General features: G+C 56.1%; 1 protein-coding gene across 1 annotated transcript in view; it reads left to right on the top strand.

Annotated features, from left to right (window-relative positions):
• The first annotated feature begins 8,964 nt into the window (after nucleotides 1–8,964).
• Nucleotides 8,965–18,853, top strand: part of DPYSL5 (dihydropyrimidinase like 5) — a 102,500-nt gene continuing 92,611 nt past the window's right edge. Inside the window, exon 1 of the mRNA XM_074947290.1 lies at nucleotides 8,965–9,087. The gene's annotated coding sequence lies outside the window, so the exon portion shown is untranslated. The remainder of the gene's footprint in view (nucleotides 9,088–18,853) is intronic.

Here is an 18,853-nt window from a genome sequence, read left to right as displayed (position 1 = left end):
AGGAATAGCGGTCAGTGGGTTTCTGGTATAGGGTGGTGTTTATGTGACCATCACTTATTAGCACCGTAGTGTCCAGGAAGTGGATCTCTTGTGTGGACTGGTCCAGGCTAAGGTTGATGGTGGGATGGAAATTGTTGAAATCATGGTGGAATTCCTCAAGGGCTTCTTTTCCATGGGTCCAGATGATGAAGATGTCATCAATATAGCGCAAGTAGAGTAGGGGCGTTAGGGGACGAGAGCTGAGGAAGCGTTCTAAGTCAGCCATAAAAATGTTGGCATACTGTGGGGCCATGCAGGTACCCATAGCAGTGCCGCTGATTTGAAGGTATACATTGTCCCCAAATGTAAAATAGTTATGGTAAGGACAAAGTCACAAAGTTCAGCCACCAGGTTAGCCGTGACATTATCGGGGATAGTGTTCTTGACGGCTTGTAGTCCATCTTTGTGTGGAATGTTGGTGTAGAGGGCTTCTACATCCATAGTGGCCAGGATGGTGTTATCAGGAAGATCATCGATGGATTGTAGTTTCCTCAGGAAGTCAGTGGTATCTCGAAGGTAGCTGGGAGTGCTGGTAGCGTAGGGCCTGAGGAGGGAGTCTACATAGCCAGACAATCCTGCTGTCAGGGTGCCAATGTCTGAGATGATGGGGCGTCCAGGATTTCCAGGTTTATGGATCTTGAGTAGCAGATAGAATACCCCTGCTTTCGGTTCTAGGGGTGTGTCTGTGTGGATTTGTTCTTGTGCTTTTTCAGGGAGTTTCTTGAGCAGATGCTGTAGTTTCTTTTGGTAATCCTCAGTGGGATCAGAGGGTAATGGCTTGTAGAAAGTGGTGTTGGAGAGCTGCCTAGCAACCTCTTGTTCATATTCCGACCTATTCATGATGACAACAGCACCTCCTTTGTCAGCCTTTTGGATTATGATGTCAAGTTGTTTCTGAGGCTGTGGATGGCATTGTGTTCCGCACGGCTGAGGTTATGGGGCAAGTGATGCTGCTTTTCCACAATTTCAGCCCGTGCACGTCGGCGGAAGCACTCTATGTAGAAGTCCAGTCTGCTGTCTCGACCTTCAGGAGGAGTCCACCTAGAATCCTTCTTTTTGTAGTGTTGGTAGGAAGGTCTCTGTGGGTTAGTATGTTGTTCAGAGGTGTGTTGGAAATATTCCTTGAGTCGGAGACGTCGAAAATAGGATTCTAGGTCACCACAGAACTGTCTCATGTTCGTGGGGGTGGAGGGGCAGAAGGAGAGGCCCCGAGATAGGACAGATTCTTCTGCTGGGCTAAGAGTATAGTTGGATAGGTTAACAATATTGCTGGGTGGGTTGAGGGAACCACTGCTGTGGCCTCTTGTGGCATGCAGTAGTTTAGATAGTTTAGTGTCCTTTTTCTTTTGTAGAGAAGCAAAGTGTGCGTTGTAAATGGCTTGTCTAGTTTTGGTAAAGTCCAGCCACGAGGAAGTTTGTGTGGAAGGTTGGTTTTTATGAGAGTATCCATTTTTGAGAGCTCATTCTTAATCTTTCCCTGTTTGCTGGAGAGGATGTTGATCAGGTGATTCCGCAGTTTCTTTGAGAGCGTGTGGCACAAGCTGTCAGCACAGTCAGTGTGGTGTGTAGATTGTAATGGATTTTGTACCTTCAGTCCTTTTGGTACGACGTCCATCTGTTTGCATTTGGAAAGGAAGATGATGTCTGTCTGTATCTGTACAAGTTTTTTCATGAAGTTGATAGATTTCCACTCCATACGGCTAAATGCAGTGCCTTGCATAATGACAGGTTTCAGAGTAGCAGCCGTGTTAGTCTGTATCCGTAAAAAGAAAAGGAGGACTTGTGGCACCTTAGCGACTAACCAATTTATTTAAGCATAAGCTTTCGTGAGCAACAGCTCACTTCATCGGATGCATTCAGTGGAAAAATGAAGAGATTTATATACATAGAGAACATGAAACAATGGGTGTTACCATACACACTGTAAGGAGAGTGATCGCTTAAGATGAGCTATTACCAGCAGGAGAGTGGGGGGGGGGGGGGGGAAAGAAAACCTTTTGTAGTGATAATCAAGGTGGGCCATTTCCAGCAGTTGACAAGAACGTCTGAGGAACAGTGGGGGGGGGGGGGGGGAGATAAACATGGGGAAATAGTTTTACTTTGTGTAATGACTCATCCACTCCCAGTCTCTATTCAAGCCTAAGTTAATTGTATCCAGTTTGCAAATTAATTCCAATTCAGCAGTCTCTCGTTGGAGTCTGTTTCTGAAGTCTTTTTGTTGTAATATTGCAACTTTTAGGTCAGAGATCGAGTGACCAGAGAGACTGAAGTGTTCTCCGACTGGTTTGAGTACCCAGAAGTCACCTACTGCAGGACAGGCCCAACAGAGAAAATAACAGAACGCCACTAGCCGTCACCTTCAGCCCCCAACTAAAACCTCTCCAACGCATCATCAAGGATCTACAACCTATCCTGAAGGATGACCCATCACTCTCACAGATCTTGGGAGACAGGCCAGTCCTTGCTTACAGACAGCCCCCCAACCTGAAGCGAATACTCACCAGCAACCACATACCACACAACAGAACCACTAATCCAGGAACCTATCCTTGCAACAAAGCCCGTTGCCAACTGTGCCCACATATCTATTCAGGGGACACCATCGCAGGGCCTAATCACATCAGCCACACTATCAGAGGCTCGTTCACCTGCACATCTACCAATGTGATAGATGCCATCATGGGCCAGCAATGCCCCTCTGCCATGTACACTGGCCAAACCGGACAGTCTCTACGTAAAAGAATAAATGGACACAAATCAGACGTCAAGAATTATATCATTCAAAAACCAGTCAGAGAACACTTCAATCTCTTTGGTCACTCGATTACAGACCTAAAAGTGGCAATTCTTCAACAAAAAAACTTCAGAAGCAGACTCCAAGGAGAGACTGCTGAATTGGAATTAATTTGCAAACTGGATACAATTAACTCAGGCTTGAATAGAGACTGGGAGTGGATAGGTCATTACACAAAGTAAAACTATTTCCCCTTGTTTATTTCCCCCCCACCCCACACACTGTTCCTCAGATGCTGTAAATGGCCCACCTTGATTATCACTACAAATACTACAAATGTTTTGTTTTTTTCCCCCTCTCCTGCTGGTAATAGCTCACCTTAACCTTACCAGTGACCTTAACTGATCACTCTGGTTACAGTCTGTATGGTGACACCCATTGTTTCATGTTCTCTGTGGATATAAATCTCCCCACTGTATTTTCCACTGAATGCATCCGATGAAGTGAGCTGTAGCTCACGAAAGCTCATGCTCAAATAAATTGGTTAGTCTCTAAGGTGCCACAAGTCCTCCTGTTCTTTTTATGGACAATAGTACTATGTCACTCAAGTGTCTTCCTAAATGTTAATATTCCTCTTTTGATCTTTGAATCAAGGCTATAGCAACAGACAAGACTTGTTTGCTTACATCACAAGACCTGAGCGCTACCCTTCTATCTCTAACAATGCCGGCTGCATTTCACAGCTCTGTTCATTTACAGATCCAGTCCGGCCCTGGGTCAGGTCAGTCTGGGAGTTCATTAACTCTTTCTGGCCCTGTCACCTTTCAATGAGATATTATATTACACCCATAATGCCACACCCAGCCCCACCGTGGAGCCCTCATCCCCCCACACCCCAACCCCCTGCCCCAGCCCTGAGCCCCCTCCCACACGCTGAACCCCTCAGACCCAGACCCTCCTGAACCCCAACCCCTCATACCCAGCCCCACCCCGGAGCCCTCATCCCCCCGCACCCCAACCCCCTGCCCCAGCCCAGAGGCTCCTCCCACACTCCAAACCCCTCATTTCTGGCCCCACCCTGAAGCTCACACCCCCAGCCAGAGCCCTCACCCCCTCCCATACCCCAACCCCCTACCCCTACCCCAGCCTGGTGAAAATGAGCAAGTGGGCGAGGGTGGGGGAGAGTGAGCGACGGAGTGGGGGGGTGGAGGGAGTGGGGGCAGGGCCTGGGGGAAGGGGTGGGGCAGGGGTGTTCTGTTTTCTGCAATCAGACAGTTCCTTGGCAAGCCTAGGGGCAGGCCACAGTCGGACGCAGCCCAGGGCCGAAGCAGGAGGGTGGAAGCAGCAGCCCACAGGGAAGCCGTGCTCAAGGACAGGCCTGGAGATGCCCCAGAAAAGGGTGGGTTGGCCTGGAGTCAGGCTGGAGCCACGGCACGAGGCAGCTGGACGGGACGCTGACTTGCCCCGCCACGGGTGAGACTAACCAGCGCCCGGGCTGCAGGGTGAGTTGCATGGCACAGGGGGTACGGCCAGCCCTGAGCAGCAGGCCAGCGGGGCTGTGGAGAAGAAAGCCAGCCCTGCAGCCAGCCACAAGGCAGCAGCCGGCTGGCTCTAGCCTCATGTTCCTCACTCCCGCCTGCTGGGCTGGCTCCAGAGCGGCTCAGCGAGCTTGGCCCGTGCCCCCTCGCAGCTGGCGTGCAGAGGTCACGGCACAGCAAGCTCTGGCTGGCGCGGCCTCGGGAAGAGACACATTGGAGCAGCCCGGCCACCCAAGGGCCTTGCGAGGGCATCTCCCGCTGGGCCTGTGGGGCAGAGGGCTCCCAGCACCGGGGCCAGAGGTAAGGGAACCTGGGGGCTACGGGTGGAGCCGTGGCAGCGCAGGGGCCCCCAAGGGAGAAAGGCACCTGATGTGAGGGTGCAGAGCTGCCAGCTCAGGGCAGCGGGGGGAGAAGCGGCCGTGTCCCCTCCGGCAGTACTGCGGCTGCGTGCTGCCCAAGGGTGCCGGACACAGCCCAGCACACCCTGTCCCTGCCCCTGCCACTAGCCTCAGAGAGGAGGGGCGGTGCTCTACCTACACCCCGCCCCCAGGGCTCCGGGGGGGCGGTGCTCTACCTACACCCCGCCCCCAGGGCTCCGGGGGGGCGGTGCTCTACCTACACCCCGCCCCCAGGGCTCCGAGGGGGCGATGCTCTACCTACACCCCGCCCCCAGGGCTCCGAGGGGGCGGTGCTCTTCCTACAGCCCGCCCCCAGGTCTCCGAGGGGGCGGTGCTCTTCCTACACCCCGCCCCCAGGGCTCCGGGGGGGCGGTGCTCTACCTACACCCCGCCCCCAGGGCTCCGAGGGGGCGGTGCTCTTCCTACACCCCGCCCCCAGGTCTCCGAGGGGGGCGGTGCTCTACCTACACCCCGCCCCCAGGTCTCCGAGGGGGGAGGTGCTCTACCTACACCCCGCCCCCAGGGCTCCGGGGGGGCGGTGCTCTACCTACACCCCGCCCCCAGGGCTCCGGGGGGGCGGTGCTCTACCTACACCCCGCCCCCAGGGCTCCGGGGGGGGCGGTGCTCTAGCTACACCCCACCCCCAGGGCTCTGGGGGGGCGGTGCTCTTCCTACACCCCGCCCCCAGGGCTCCGGGGGGGCGGTGCTCTACCTACACCCCGCCCCCAGGGCTCCGGGGGGGCGGTGCTCTACCTACACCCCGCCCCCAGGGCTCCGAGGGGGCGGTGCTCTACTTACACCCCGCCCCCAGGGCTCCGAGGGGGGCGGTGCTCTACCTACAGCCCGCCCCCAGGTCTCCGAGGGGGGCGGTGCTCTTCCTACACCCCGCCCCCAGGGCTCCGGGGGGGCGGTGCTCTTCCTACACCCCGCCCCCAGGGCTCCGGGGGGGCGGTGCTCTTCCTACACCCCGCCCCCAGGGCTCCGGGGGGGCGGTGCTCTACCTACACCCCACCCCCAGGGCTCCGGGGGGGCGGTGCTCTTCCTACACCCCGCCCCCAGGGCTCCGGGGGGGCGGTGCTCTACCTACACCCCGCCCCCAGGGCTCTGAGGGGGCGGTGCTCTTCCTACACCCCGCCCCCAGGGCTCCGGGCGGGCGGTGCTCTACCTACACCCTGCCCCCAGGGCTCCGAGGGGGCGGTGCTCTACCTACACCCCGCCCCCAGGGCTCTGAGGGGGCGGTGCTCTACCTACACCCCGCCCCAGAGCTCCGAGGGGGCGGTGCTCTTCCTACACCCTGCCCCCATGGCTCTGAGTAGGGGAATCAAGGTGCTGCTTTAGCTGGACTCTGCCCCAGGGCTCAGAGTCGGGGATATGGGGGTGGTTCTCTACCTAGACCCCACCCCCAGGGCTCAGAGTCAGGGGGTGAGGGTGGTGATCTACCTGGTCCCTCCCCCATGGCTCAGAATTGGGGGGTTTGAGGGGGAGTCTGTCTCGACTCTGCCCCTACCCCCCAGGCTCAGAGTGGAGGATGCTGGGGTTCCTGGCAGTTGACAGAGGGGGACTGAATAAAGGGGGAAGATTCAGGAAAACCTGAGCTCTCACTGCCCCCCACTAAAACAGTCTGGGCCTGGCATGCCCCACTGAGCTGAGGCCCCTGCTCCCAGGCCTGTCCCCCCGGGCACCAGGAGCAGTTCCTGGGAGCCGCAGAGAGGTGGCGGCAGCAGCTGCTGGATGGTGAAAGCCAGGGGTGAAACTGGTACGCCGGAGTCCTGAGCAGGGGGCCTGGCCTCAACCGGAAGAGGCAGGGCCTTAAATCCCCGGGCCCTTTAAATCAAGATTTAAAGGGCCAGGGCTCCAGCTGCGGTAGTGGCGGCTGGGAGCCCGGGGCCCTTTAAATCACCCCGAGCTACCAGCTGCAGAGGCGGCTGGGAGCCCCGGGGCTCGGGGGCGATTTAAAGGGCCCGGGGCTCCAGCTGCGCTACCGCCCCGGCCCTTTAAATCCCCACCAGAGCCCCGCCGCCGCTACCCCAGGGCTTCGGCAGCAGGGCTCTGGCGGGGATTTAAAGGGCCCCGGGGCAGTAGCAGCGGCTGGAGCGCCGGGGCCCTTTAAATCCCTGCCGCAGCCCCCCCAGGGGCTTTAAATTGCCCGCTCGGAAAGCCGGTCCTGGTACGGCACACTGGCTCTTACCGGTACACTGTACCGGGGCGTACCGGCTTACTTTCGCCTCTGGTGAAAGCCAAGCTGCATGGCAACGCCTGCCCGCCCTGTGCATGAGGTGCCATTTCCAAAGGGCCGGGGGGCATGCGGCCCATTGTGAGCGGGTGAGGGCGTGTATAGAGGAGAGGGGGATGTGGGCCCGTCTCTGGGCTAAGCCCTGCTGGCTCCACCGCTGCCCCGGCTCTGCTGCTGGCTGGACCCCGACCGGTGCTGTCCATAGCTGCAGCGGTGTTGGGTACTGCCCCATGAACCTCTGCAACCCTGAGCCTGGTCTGGGGTGTCAGTTGTCTTTGCGGGTCACCTCCAGCCCCAAGGGGCAGGCCTAGGGGAGGGACGGAGGAGGAAACAAAACCCTGGGTGCTGCTGAATGCTGTCAGGGGCCACACGCCCACCCGTCACCCATGCGAACCTGCAGGAGCAGCAAGCGCAGGGACAGCTCCACTGGGCTGCTACCAGAGCTCTGCAGGAGGGGCTGCCCGGAGCTTGCTGCAGGAGACCCCCCAGGTGCCAGTCCTGGCATACGGCGAGACCCTGGGGCCTGGGGCAGGGCTCTACAAATCAGGGCTGTTCGATGTGCACTGTGCTAGTGGGCACGTAACCTTTTAACACCAACCTTGTGGTAATTCAGCCCCAGGTAACTGTCATCATCATACCACCTGGCTTTTCCCTAGCCCGGTTCGTTGGTAGCTCGCCAAGCCCTTTATAAAGGAGCTCAGCATTGTTATCCCCATTTTACAGATGGGGACACTGAGGCAAGAGTGATTTGCCTAGGGCCACCCAGCATGCCTGTAGCAGAGGCACACAGACCCACAGCTCAATGCTCCACCCACTGGGCCACGCTGCCTCCCCTCTGCAAACAAGCAGTCCCTCAGCAACACCCCTGCACGACACCTTCATTTCGGGCAGGCCTTGGCTGGGCTGGGGGTGCTGGACCGGTTGCTGCGTGCCGGGGGTGGAGGGGCTTGAGAAAATGTGCCCTTTGGAATAAATGCCGGCTAGGGTTGCTTTCCGAGGTGGGAACAGTGCAGCAATGGGTGAGGCAAAGGCTGATTTGGGGGGATGGAGATGTTTCTGGAGGCACAGGATGGAGTGGGAGATTTGGGGCAAAGGGGGAGGTGCCTGAAGGCACAGTGGGGTGAAGGGGGAGGTTTGGGGTGAAGGGGAGGTGCTCTGGGACACAATGGGGTGAAGGGGGAGGTTTGGGGTGAAGGGGAGGTGCTTTGGGGCACAGTGGGGTGAAGGGGGAGGTTTGGGGTGAAGGGGAGGTGCTCTGGGACACAGTGGGGTGAAGGGGGAGGTTTGGGGTGAAGGGGAGGTGCTCTGGGGCACAGTGGGGTGAAGGGGGAGGTTTGGGGGTGAAGGGGAGGTGCTTTGGGGCACAGTGGGGTGAAGGGGGAGGTTTGGGGTGAAGGGGAGGTGCTCTGGGGCACAGTGGGGTGAAGGGGGAGGTTTGGGGTGAAGGGGAGGTGCTTTGGGGCACAGTGGGGTGAAGGGAGAGGTTTGGGGTGAAGGGGAGGTGCTTCAGGGCACAGTGGGGTGAAGGGGGAGGTTGGCGTGAAGGGGAGATGCTTTGGGGCACAGTGGGGTGAAGGGGAAGGTTTGGGGTGAAGGGGAGGTGCTTTGGGGCACAGGGGAGTGAAGGGGAGGTTTCTGTAGGGGTGGCAGCACCAGGCCCTTTGGGGCACCCTGCCCTGCATGCTGGCACTAACCCAGGGGGGAGGGGGCTCTGGGGGTCCATGAATGGGGTGCAGCTGGCCCCTCCCCCTCCCTTTCTGAGCCTTGGGAGAGGCCTTTGTGAAGGCTCCCTGGTCACCATGGCAACCCCAGAAGGAGCAGGTGGAAGGGGTGGGCGTGTCCGGAGCACTCGGCCCCGCCCCCTTTCGAGCCACGCCCCTTCGTGTCTATGACACCGGGCCTGTCGGGAGAGGTAGTTCCCGAGCCCGCCAGGGGTGGGGGGAGAGGCCCCGCCCACCCGGGGCAGGGTCGGGCTGGGATTGGCTCGGGGGCGGCGGCTCGGCCCCGCCCCCTCGCCTCGCCCGCAGAGCAGCGCAGGTTGGTGGGAGACGCGAGCGGCGCGAGGCGCGGAGCGGAGCCGCCACGGAGCGCGGGGCGGCCAGAGCAGGTGCCGGGGCCTCCCGACGCGACTGGCCGCTGCTGCAGGTGCGGGGGCCGGGCGCGTCCCGGGGCGGGGCCGCTCCCCGCCTTGTCTCGGCGCTCGGAGGGGGCCGGGGACGAGCCTTTGTTGTCTTGGGGCCGCGCCCCCGGTCCCACGGGCCCCCCCCGCCGCCGTGGCCCCCGCGGGGCGCCTCTTTGTGCGGGGCTTTGTCCGCGCTGCGCCGGGCCCCCCCGGGTAGCCGGGCCCCGCCCGGAGCTGGGGCTGGCGCCCGTCCCGTGCCCGGCCTCGGCGGGGAGCCCGGTCCCGGGGGCCGTGGGAGGCGGGCGGGAGAACCCCGCGGCGCCCCGCCGCCTCCCCGCCCGGGCGGCGCGGTCGCCTCTCCCCGCTCTCGGAGCCCGGGGCTGGCTCTGTCCGGCTTCCCTTGGGCTTCCCGGCGGGGGCGGCCGGCTGGCCGTGGGGGAGAAGGGTCAGCCCTTCCCGGGCACTTCGAGGGGCTGGGCGGGCCCCAGTCCCGGTGCGGGGCCGGGGCCGTCTCCATGGGGCGGGGGGAGGCAGGGAGTGCGGCGGGGGGGTGCGGCGGGGGGAGGCAGGGGGGTGCGGCGGGGGGAGGCAGGGAGTGCGGCGGGGGGGGTGCGGGGGGAGGCAGGGGGGTGCGGCGGGGGGGGGTGCGGGGTTGTGGCTGGCTCCTGTCGCCCAGCAGGGCGTCGGTGGAACCGGCGTTGCGCACCCTGGCAGTTCGTGGTGCTGGTTCCTCTGTTCCTGCCCAGGGCGTTCACGGTGCTGGGTTGCGCTGGGAAGCGTCGCTCTCGGGGGCACCGCCAGGCTGCCTGTGGAAAAGGAGGCGAGGAGAGAGCTGCGTAGTGTGTGTCTCCCTTTCTCTTTCCACCTTCTCCTGCTCTACTTAAGCAGTAGCTGTGAGATGGCGGGGTGGTCCCGGGGGGCGGCGGAACCTCGCAATCCCGGCCGATGTTTGAGATTAGACCGAGACCTTGTAGTTGAGCCCCGGGGAGGGACTCTTACAGGTAGATGTAAAGATGCACCTCCCATCCGATGAAGTGAGCTGCAGCTCACGAAAGCTTATGCTCAAATAAATTGGTTTGTCGCTAAGGTGACACTAGTCCTCCTTTTCTCCGTTCCTGAGGCGCTCACAGTCTCCCGTGAATGGGTGGTAAATCTGGGACATCTCCTCTGACTTCAGTGGAGTGATTTCAGGTGTATACTAAGGGAACTGAGGTGTGAATAGTGCCTCACACCCTGTGATCCTAAACCCTGATTGGAGCCCCAGTCACTAATACAGACCACAAGGAAGAAATACGAGTAAAGGGGGTGGCTAAAGAGTGAGAGAAGCAAAGCAGTTTCAAGACCCTCTCCTCTCCCATACACCAGCACCTTGGAGGAGCTGTGGCTGCTTGTCTGCTTATGCAGGTGAATGCTCAGATGGCAAGGTGAGAGGTACACTGCGGTGGGCAGCTAGGGACCGCAAACAACCGATGGGAAAGGGGCACGTGTGGAAGAAAGGTTACAGTGGAGAGATCACGAGGGTTCACTGTTTCCTACACACCTAGTTAGCTCCTTTCTGGAGCTAAAAAGTAGACTAGTATTTGGGGATGTTGTCCTGGAGGACATGAGGATCAGAATGCAAAATGACCTTGACAAACTGGAGAATTGGTTTGAAATCAGCCAGATGACATTCAGTGAAGACAAGTGCAAAGTACTGTTCACAGGAAAGAAAAATCAGATACACAACTACAAAATGGGGAATGACCGGCTAGGCTGGGAACTGCTGAAAACGATCTGGGGGTCATAGTGAATCACAAAGTGAATATGAGTTGTCCATGTGATGGAGTTGCGAAAAAGGCTAATATTCTGGGGTTTATTAATATGTGTGTCTCTTGTAAGAAAGACCTGGGAGGTAATTGTTCCACTCTTGTTGGCACTGGTGAGGCCTCAGCTGGAGGACTGTGTCCAGTTCTGGGGGCCACACTTTAAGAAAGATGTGGACAAATTGGAGAGAGTCCAGAGGAGAGCAACAAAAATTATTAGAAAGTTTAGAAAAATCTGACCGAGGAAAAGTTAAAAGCCTGGGCATGTTTAGCCTTGAGAAAAGAAGAGCGAGGGGGACATGATAAATCTTGAAATATATATATTAAGGGCTGTTATAAGGAGGATGGTAATCAGTTGTTCTGAGTTCACTGAAGTTAGGATAAGAAGTAATGGATTTAACCTGGAGCAAGGGAGATTTAGGTTAAATATTAGGAAAAACTTTCTAACTAAAAGGGCCGTTATGCTCTAGAATAGTCTTCCAAGGGAGGTTGTGGGGTTGCATCATGAGAGGTTTTTAAGAGCAGGTTGGACAAACACCTGTCCGGGATGGTCTAGCTTTATTTGGTCCTGCCTCAGCCCAAGGGGCTGGACTCGGTGATGAGAGGACTAGCGGTCCCTTACAGCTCTACATTGCTATACATCTGAATGATGTCTGGCGTGGGACCTAATACTAGGTCGCCTTCTCTCCAGGGTTGCTGTGTGTAGCTGTGCATGGTATCTAATTATTTCCACTCTTTGAAAGAAGCAAAGGAAATGGCATGGTATTGAGGTGTGAAAATCAGCCTTTGTGCTTGCTAATTAAATTCTCCCCGTAAAACTTTCCTGTGGGCTTTTTAGCCGGTCTGATTTAGTGTATCTGGGGTGGAGGCCAGACTGATGCGATGAAATGTGATGGCTCCTCCCTCAGGTCAATAGTCCTGGTGTGCAGTAGTTTATGACTGATCTGTAATGGGTCTGCTGGATCAATAATGGCTCCTCTCTGCTAGGGGCAGGAGTGGGTTTTTGTTACCTGTTGTGTGTAGTGCCTCTGTGTGCATTGCTGTCATGTGGCCTGTGCTGTGTCACGGGTAGCATTGGTGAGAAAGGATATGTACAGTCATGATAAAATTTTTAAAATGTACTTGGCACCTAGCCCCAAGCCTGGAGAGTCAAAGGAATAAATACCAGACCCAGGGATGACTTCTGGTCTGTTCTCAGGAGAAATGAGAACGCCAAACTCCCATTGTAGTGGCTGTAAACTAGCAGTATTTAACACCTCCCTGGGTAAGGCCCTTGATGGAAGGTTTCAGAGAAGGGCAGTTTTAAACGTTTCCTCTGCAGAAATTAACTTTTTCTAATAAGCAAGGATGGAAAATGAATATGCTCTGTAGGTCTGTTGTGACAAACCTGGAGACTAAAGAGTGTGAAACAGTGGGATTTCAATCCTGCTTTCAGTGCAGCCTGAACTGCAGTGATATTGTCAATGGCTCCCTAACAAAGGAGGACCTCTGATCCGGCTGAAAACAATGAATGGAGTTCTGTGGCTGTTTGCAGTGGCAGAGTTCTTCCCTCCCAGCCAGGGAGAACTGAAAAGGCTAATCCATAAAGGGTTAGCTCTGAAGAGGATGGAGGGTGTGTGTATGTCTGTGCTTGGATCCCCTGAAAACTAAGTACTCGGGCTGGAGACGTCTGCAGCGGGCAGTCTCCAGGGTGTAACATCCAGTTGCTCAATCGTCTGTGTGCTGAGCTATTTGTGTGTTGATGGTCTCTTTAGGAAGTCTGCCTGGGAAATGCTGCATCTCATCTTAAGGGCTAGGTGAGCACAAAGTGCCAACCCATCCCTTCTCCCTGCCGTACACAGCAAATGGCATAAACTTGCTGAAAAAGGAATATAAAATTGGGGGCAGGCTCTCTGGCTGTTGCAGTGGATGAGAGCCGCTGAGATCCCACCCTGTGTGATGGCTGTAGCGTAGCTTGGGATGCTGGGTGTGTATATTGAATTGTCCGGACTTGAGCTGGTACTACCTTATGTGCTCTTGTTCCCTCCCCCTGCTCTCTGTTGGACTGTCCTGTCTCTTTAAGAGTGCCTTGCATAATGACAGGTTTCAGAGTAACAGCCGTGTTAGTCTGTATTTGCAAAAAGAAAAGGAGGACTTGTGGCACCTTAGAGACTAACCAATTTATTTGAGCATAAGCTTTCGTGAGCTACAGCTCACTTCATCGGATGTTGTAGCTCACGAAAGCTCATGCTCAAATAAATTGGTTAGTCTCTAAGGTGCCACAAGTCCTCCTTTTCTCTTTAAGAGTGTTAGCTCTCTGGGGCACGGGCTCCTCTGCCTTCTGTTTGTATCATGCCAAACACAGTGCAGCTCTTCCCCCCCGCCCGCCCCCCCCCCAGTGAAACGACAGCCCCCAGACTGCTGGAGGCCCAGGATTTCTTAGGGGTGGCATTCACGAAGTGGTTTGTCCTGGTCTGAGGACGTGGGGCCCCTTGCCATTCAGCATGGCTGGTCTGAGGAGAGGCAGCACAGGGCTCTCTGGCCAAATAGGTCCGATTGTGTCAGTGGTTTTCGGTGGGTGGTTGAAGCAGCAGATGTGTGGGTGCTCCACGAGGAGTCTTGGTACTTGGCTCCATCATGCATGTGCTGCCACCCAGGGAGAGGACGATAGCCGCTCATTCGCGTGACAGGGAGCATGTGATGCGAGTGGAGGCCCTCAGGAATGGCAGAAAACGCTGTTGGCCAACAGAGTGGTCCAGGTGATTTTTCACTTTAATTACAACACAATGCAGCTGTGTCTGAAAGGGACTCTGCAAAACAACCTGTCCCCAAATGCATGGAGAGCTCCAGAATACAATGATGAAGCCAGGCAGCAACACGTGGGTGGGCAGGGGAGGGGAGAGAGGCACCAGGAGGGACAGGCAGGAAAAGATACACGTTCTTAGCTGAGACCTGGAGTGAGATGAAGAGTCAGGAGCTGCAGAGGAGACTCTAGCACAACCATGCGGAGAGAACAGAGGAGGCCAGTGCTACAGTAGATGAGCAGAGGGAGGGGAAAGGAGAGAGAGGAGGTCTGTGATAGATTAGAGAGTTTTACAAATGACGGTACCTGACCCGTCCTTTACCTTCCCCTCACACTGTGTGTGATGTTGTGGTCCTCTCCTGCAGGGCCCTCTGCAGCTGTGCCTTTCTGACTCCTCCATGCACAGACCTTTCTGGGCTGCTTTCTCCAATGGCTGTTTCCGTGCTTTTAGCCATGCCACCCCTTACATCTGGAACAGTCTCTGATCTCGATCACCCCATCTTTGTACAAATCTGGTCTCCACTCACTGCTTTCACAAGGCCTGTCAAGTCTAACCCTCTGCTGAAACACACCCCTCCCATAACAAACACACAGACTGACAAAACACATCCTAAAGCATCCAGCTTAGATCCCTCCTCCCTTCATCCCACAGGGGAATTGTCCTCCCAAGGACCTGTACCCTTCCCTCCCCAGTTCACCTTGGTCCTGCACACCATCCATATCCGTGTTACATCTCTGATGTTGCTTTAGGCTACACCCAGACACTGAAGAATGATGGGCACATTAGCAATACCTGAAAGGGACAAGCTCTGTCACCAGTGGGCAAGGAGCTTGGGAGTGTATTTGCCTGGAAAGTGCCCATACCTACTGGGCTATGGAAACGGTAACTTGGAGCTGGATTGTGAAATGAGCGGGGAGCTCATGGAGTCGTTGAGGGTGTGAGACACAGCTGCGCTGTTTTGTATGCATAACAAGATGGCCAGAGGATTCTGCTCATGTTGGAGCTGGAGAGCTGGGATTTGGGGAGCCTGAGAGTTACCTGGCTCATTGTTACTACCAGGAGTGGAGCTTGGCCCTTGCCTAGACTGACACCAGGGTCTGGTTTACAAAATGGGTCCAGGGTAGGACGTTGTCCCCTCCAATGGTGGACTCTCTGAGCGAAGACATGGTAGCTCTCTGCCTAGCTAGCATAAGCCAGTAACTCTTCTAGCCGGTTTCTTAAGAGAAGAGGAAAAGTCTTCTCCAGACCAGTGTGCTTGCTGGGCTGGGAAATCTTCCTGCAAGGCCCCTGGCTGCCACTCCCAGTGCTCGGCCAGCCCACACACTGCCTAGCTGCGCCCAGAGTGGCGATTCTGGCTCTAGTTGTCTCTGGCATCTAGGCAAGAAGCTGCAATGCCAGTATCCCTGTCTACTAATGGGGCTTTTGTTGCTGCTCATCCTCTGGTGAGGAAGGTCCATCAGTGCTAACCACTGCTGCCACACTGACTGGGATTGGCTTTGTGTGGGTTAGTTTGTTCCCTAGTCGAACCTGGTATTTCCCAGTAATTTTCTTTCCAAACCAGTGAACGGTGGCTTGAGCCATTTGACGTCTGCTGGATGTACCTGAGGTCTCTCGTGGGTCCATTGACTTCAGCTGAATAGTAACCGCTGAGGGCAGCACAGCAGGTACAGTGGAAGAACCAGCAGGGAAAGCGTTAAAGCAGTGCTGGCAAGTCGTGCTTTTTAGGGGTGGATTCACTAAAATTGTGGCTTCCAGGCAGTGGCAGAGTTATCTCCTAATTCTCCATCACCACCTGGTGAAGCATCTGGTTTTGGCCGCTGTTAGAGATGGGAGGCTGGAGTTGATGAGCCATGGCTCGGAGCTGGGACCCAGTTCCCAGGCTGCTGCATGAGTCGCAGAATGTGGGTCCTGTGGGGGTTGAGACAAGCCCATGCACTGCAGAGATCAGACAGCTGCTGACTCCCTGAGCATCTGCTCTCCCAGGGTGTGGCTGGGTGCTGTGGGGCAGGATTCTGCTGGGTTAGCCCCCAGAATGGCACTCGGAGCCTGCTTGTCCAGTGGGGCTTCCCAGTGCTGAGACCAGATGCTGGGTGATGCAGTGGGTGAATAACTCACCACTGCTCTGTCCCTCCCAGGGGAGCAGAGGGTCAGAAGGGAATGTAGCAGCAATGCTGATGAGTGCAAAGTCCCCTGCATTGGATTGCAGTGCCTTTAAAAGGGTTTTCATCTGTAAATCTGCGGATCCATCTGGTTTGCTAGTCCAGGACCCAGACTTCTGCTAGGGTAGGAGAGACCCCTGACCTGCAAAGGTGGAAGTGACAAAGTGCCCCATTGTTTACATGACCTTGCCCAGAGCTGCCTCACGCCTACAACTGCCCCAGCATGTCTTGACACAGCTCTGATCTGACTGCACCTGCAGTGCTGTGGCCTTGTCATTACCAACGGGATCCTGACAAACTGAAGGGAGTTCCAAGAGGAGCAGCATAAATGCGAGGGGGGCAGGAGGGTGAAGGCAGACAGAGAAGATCTAGAGAGTGTGAGAAGTGGAGGTGGGGGCTAAGCCTGCTGTGTGTGTTGAAGGGGTACTGTTGACCTGGGAGTAACAGGCGAAAATAAGGAAAGGTCAGGTGGGCTCAAGAGCCTGAGCTGTCCATGCTGCTATTGTTAGGGTGCCAGCTTGAGCCCCGCTAGGGGTTTGTCTGCTCAGTCCCCGCTGCAGTGTTGATCTAGGAGGCCCTGTCTCTCAGGAAAGGCTGGACAGAGTGCGAGAAACTGTCCCTCCCGAGGCAACCCTGCATTGGCTGTGAGCAAAGGGTCAGGAGCTAACAGAGCAGGACCCAATTCCACTTGCTGGTGATGAGCAGAATAATATTTTGGACGGGTGACGGAAGGAGCTGTAATGTTCTTATCGTCATGGTGATTTGGGGGTGGGCAGGCAGGCTTTGTGCCTGGGCTGGCAGCTCCCACCAGATTGGCCTGGCTGATTGAAAAAAGCCTGATACAATCTCTAATTTTTGGCTCTTTGAAGCTGTCTGAGGAAAGGAGAATATCTGCTGATTTCTTTGAGGAGGAAACCCAGGGACCAAGGACGAGCTCAGGGTCCAACTCTGGGCAGCCAAAATGGGTCAGACCACCCTTAAAAATCACTCAAGCTTCAGTCACGACATCCCTCACATCTTCTCACATGGTTTCATTGTGGCTGGGTCTGCTGGTGGGGCGTGTGGGGACCAAGGGGACAATAGCCTGGTGCAGAAATTATCTGGATTCTCTCGTTTCCCTTCATGTCTTTGCTGTTCTGTCTGGATGGTTTTCTTAAGGTGAGAGCACGACCCTGTGCACAGGAAGTGCAGTCATTCAGCTAGCTATGGGAGAAGCAGCTCGGTGGGGTGGAAGCATGCCACTGGGATGGGAGGCGTGCCCAGCTGCCATTGCATTAGGAGGAGAAATCCCTTGTATTTCAGAAACTACCCATCACCTGCTTGCACATACTGCAAAGAGAATTATTGCAGGGGCAGTCTTGGGAAGGGGTTGGCAGGCCACCCTCCTGCTGTAAATTGTCCTGGACTTCCTGTTAATAAGCCAGGCTGCATAACCCGGGGTTTTCTTATTGTCCTTCTGTGATATCATGGCTCCCAGAGAGACAGAGCTCATCAGCTCCCTTTGGTGACAAAGATGCATCTAATTTAGATTATCCCTTCCTCCCACTCCCGTTTAATCTTTGGAGTGATGGTTCCTGAGCTTGCTCTGTGCCTGCATGGAACTGCAGTGGTTCTGGGCTGAAGCGCTCCTGAATGAACATCTCTGGGGATGGGACCAATGGGGCATGACTTAGAATGGGGGGTGGTGATGTCACAGGAGCTAAGGTGGGACCATTAGGCTCACGGATACCTGAAGTCCCCCTCCTGTCCCACCCAGGAAAGTCTGGGCTACACAGGGGTGTGCAGACAAGGGGGGCTAGTGGGGCATGGCCCCCCAATCAGCGGAGGCACAGAACTCCTCTGGGCCTGGGGCGGGGAAAGCGAGCTCTTCCAGCCCCAGGGCTGCGGAGGGAGAACGAGTGCACCTCTAAAAGCGGCCAAATATTTATTCCTGTGCATGCCCCTGGGGCTATGGGAGCTGTGGAGGAGCCATGCCCAGATGATTTTGCCACACTCATTGGAACAGCCCATGAGCAACATTCCCTAGCTAGGAAGGAAAAGCATCCCAGTCTTCTCCACTGAAATCTGTGAATGAATTTGCGTTGCTGGTCACATGGGAGGAAGGCATGGAGGTGGGGAAAGGAGCATGAGCATCCTTGGGGCACTGTCTGGAGAGCTGAGGATAATCCGCAGAAGAGACTGTGAAGGCCTTGCCAGTCCAGGCTGATATCCTGTGTTGTGTACATTGAGGTGGCACCTAGAGGCTAACCCGCTCCAGCCCCCTTGTATTAGGCACTGGGTGTGTATAGCAAGAGACAGCCCCTGCTGCAAAGGGCACTATTATTTGTGTGCGGTAGCCCTTAGGATCCTTAGTTGCAGATCGGGACCCCATTGTGCCAGGCGCTGTACAAACAGAGGGAAAAGACAGACCCTGCACCAAGGAGCTGACAGTCGAAGTGTGAGGCACGATACTGGTCAGCAGGATGGGCAGTGGGCTCTGCGCACTGCCAGCCTAACTGTTGTCAGACGTGCCTTCCCTTGGGACACCAATCTGTGGGCTAACAGATCCATTAGGAAACTTTGCGGCTATGTAGCTGAAATTAGACCTTCACGAGCCACTCCTAACAGTCCCTTTGCTGCAAGAAGAGCCAGGGGCTACAGGAGAAGAGGTTGGATTTGAATAGAGAGGAAACCAAAAGAAGGATTGGAGTGTGATGTTGTGACTACGAGGATGTGGTGGAGGTTGCCTTCAGTGTTCAGTAAGCGTGTCACTCTGAGACTGGGACAAAGGCTACCAAACCAGCAAAGTGGCTTGAATTGATTTGCAAAAGCATGGCAGGTTGCTTGTGTTAGAAACAAGGGAGCTGTATTGTACCTAGTTCCTCGAGAGTCTCGGGGCTGGGATAAAAAGACTCAGTGATGTGTGCTAATAGATCAGAGAAAGGCAGGGGATGCGCCAGCTGGTGGGTGGGGGATTCAGAGCAGCACTTGCCAAGGGGCTTTTAGATGTCGCTCTGAGTGTCCCAAACCCAGTCCCATTTCCTGAAAAACCACATGCCGGGTTTT

This window comes from Natator depressus, chromosome 3 (assembly GCF_965152275.1).
Source record: "Natator depressus isolate rNatDep1 chromosome 3, rNatDep2.hap1, whole genome shotgun sequence".
Taxonomy (NCBI): Eukaryota; Metazoa; Chordata; order Testudines; family Cheloniidae; genus Natator; species Natator depressus.
Note: the sequence above shows the minus strand (reverse complement) of the source record. Positions and strands in the feature narration are given on the sequence as shown.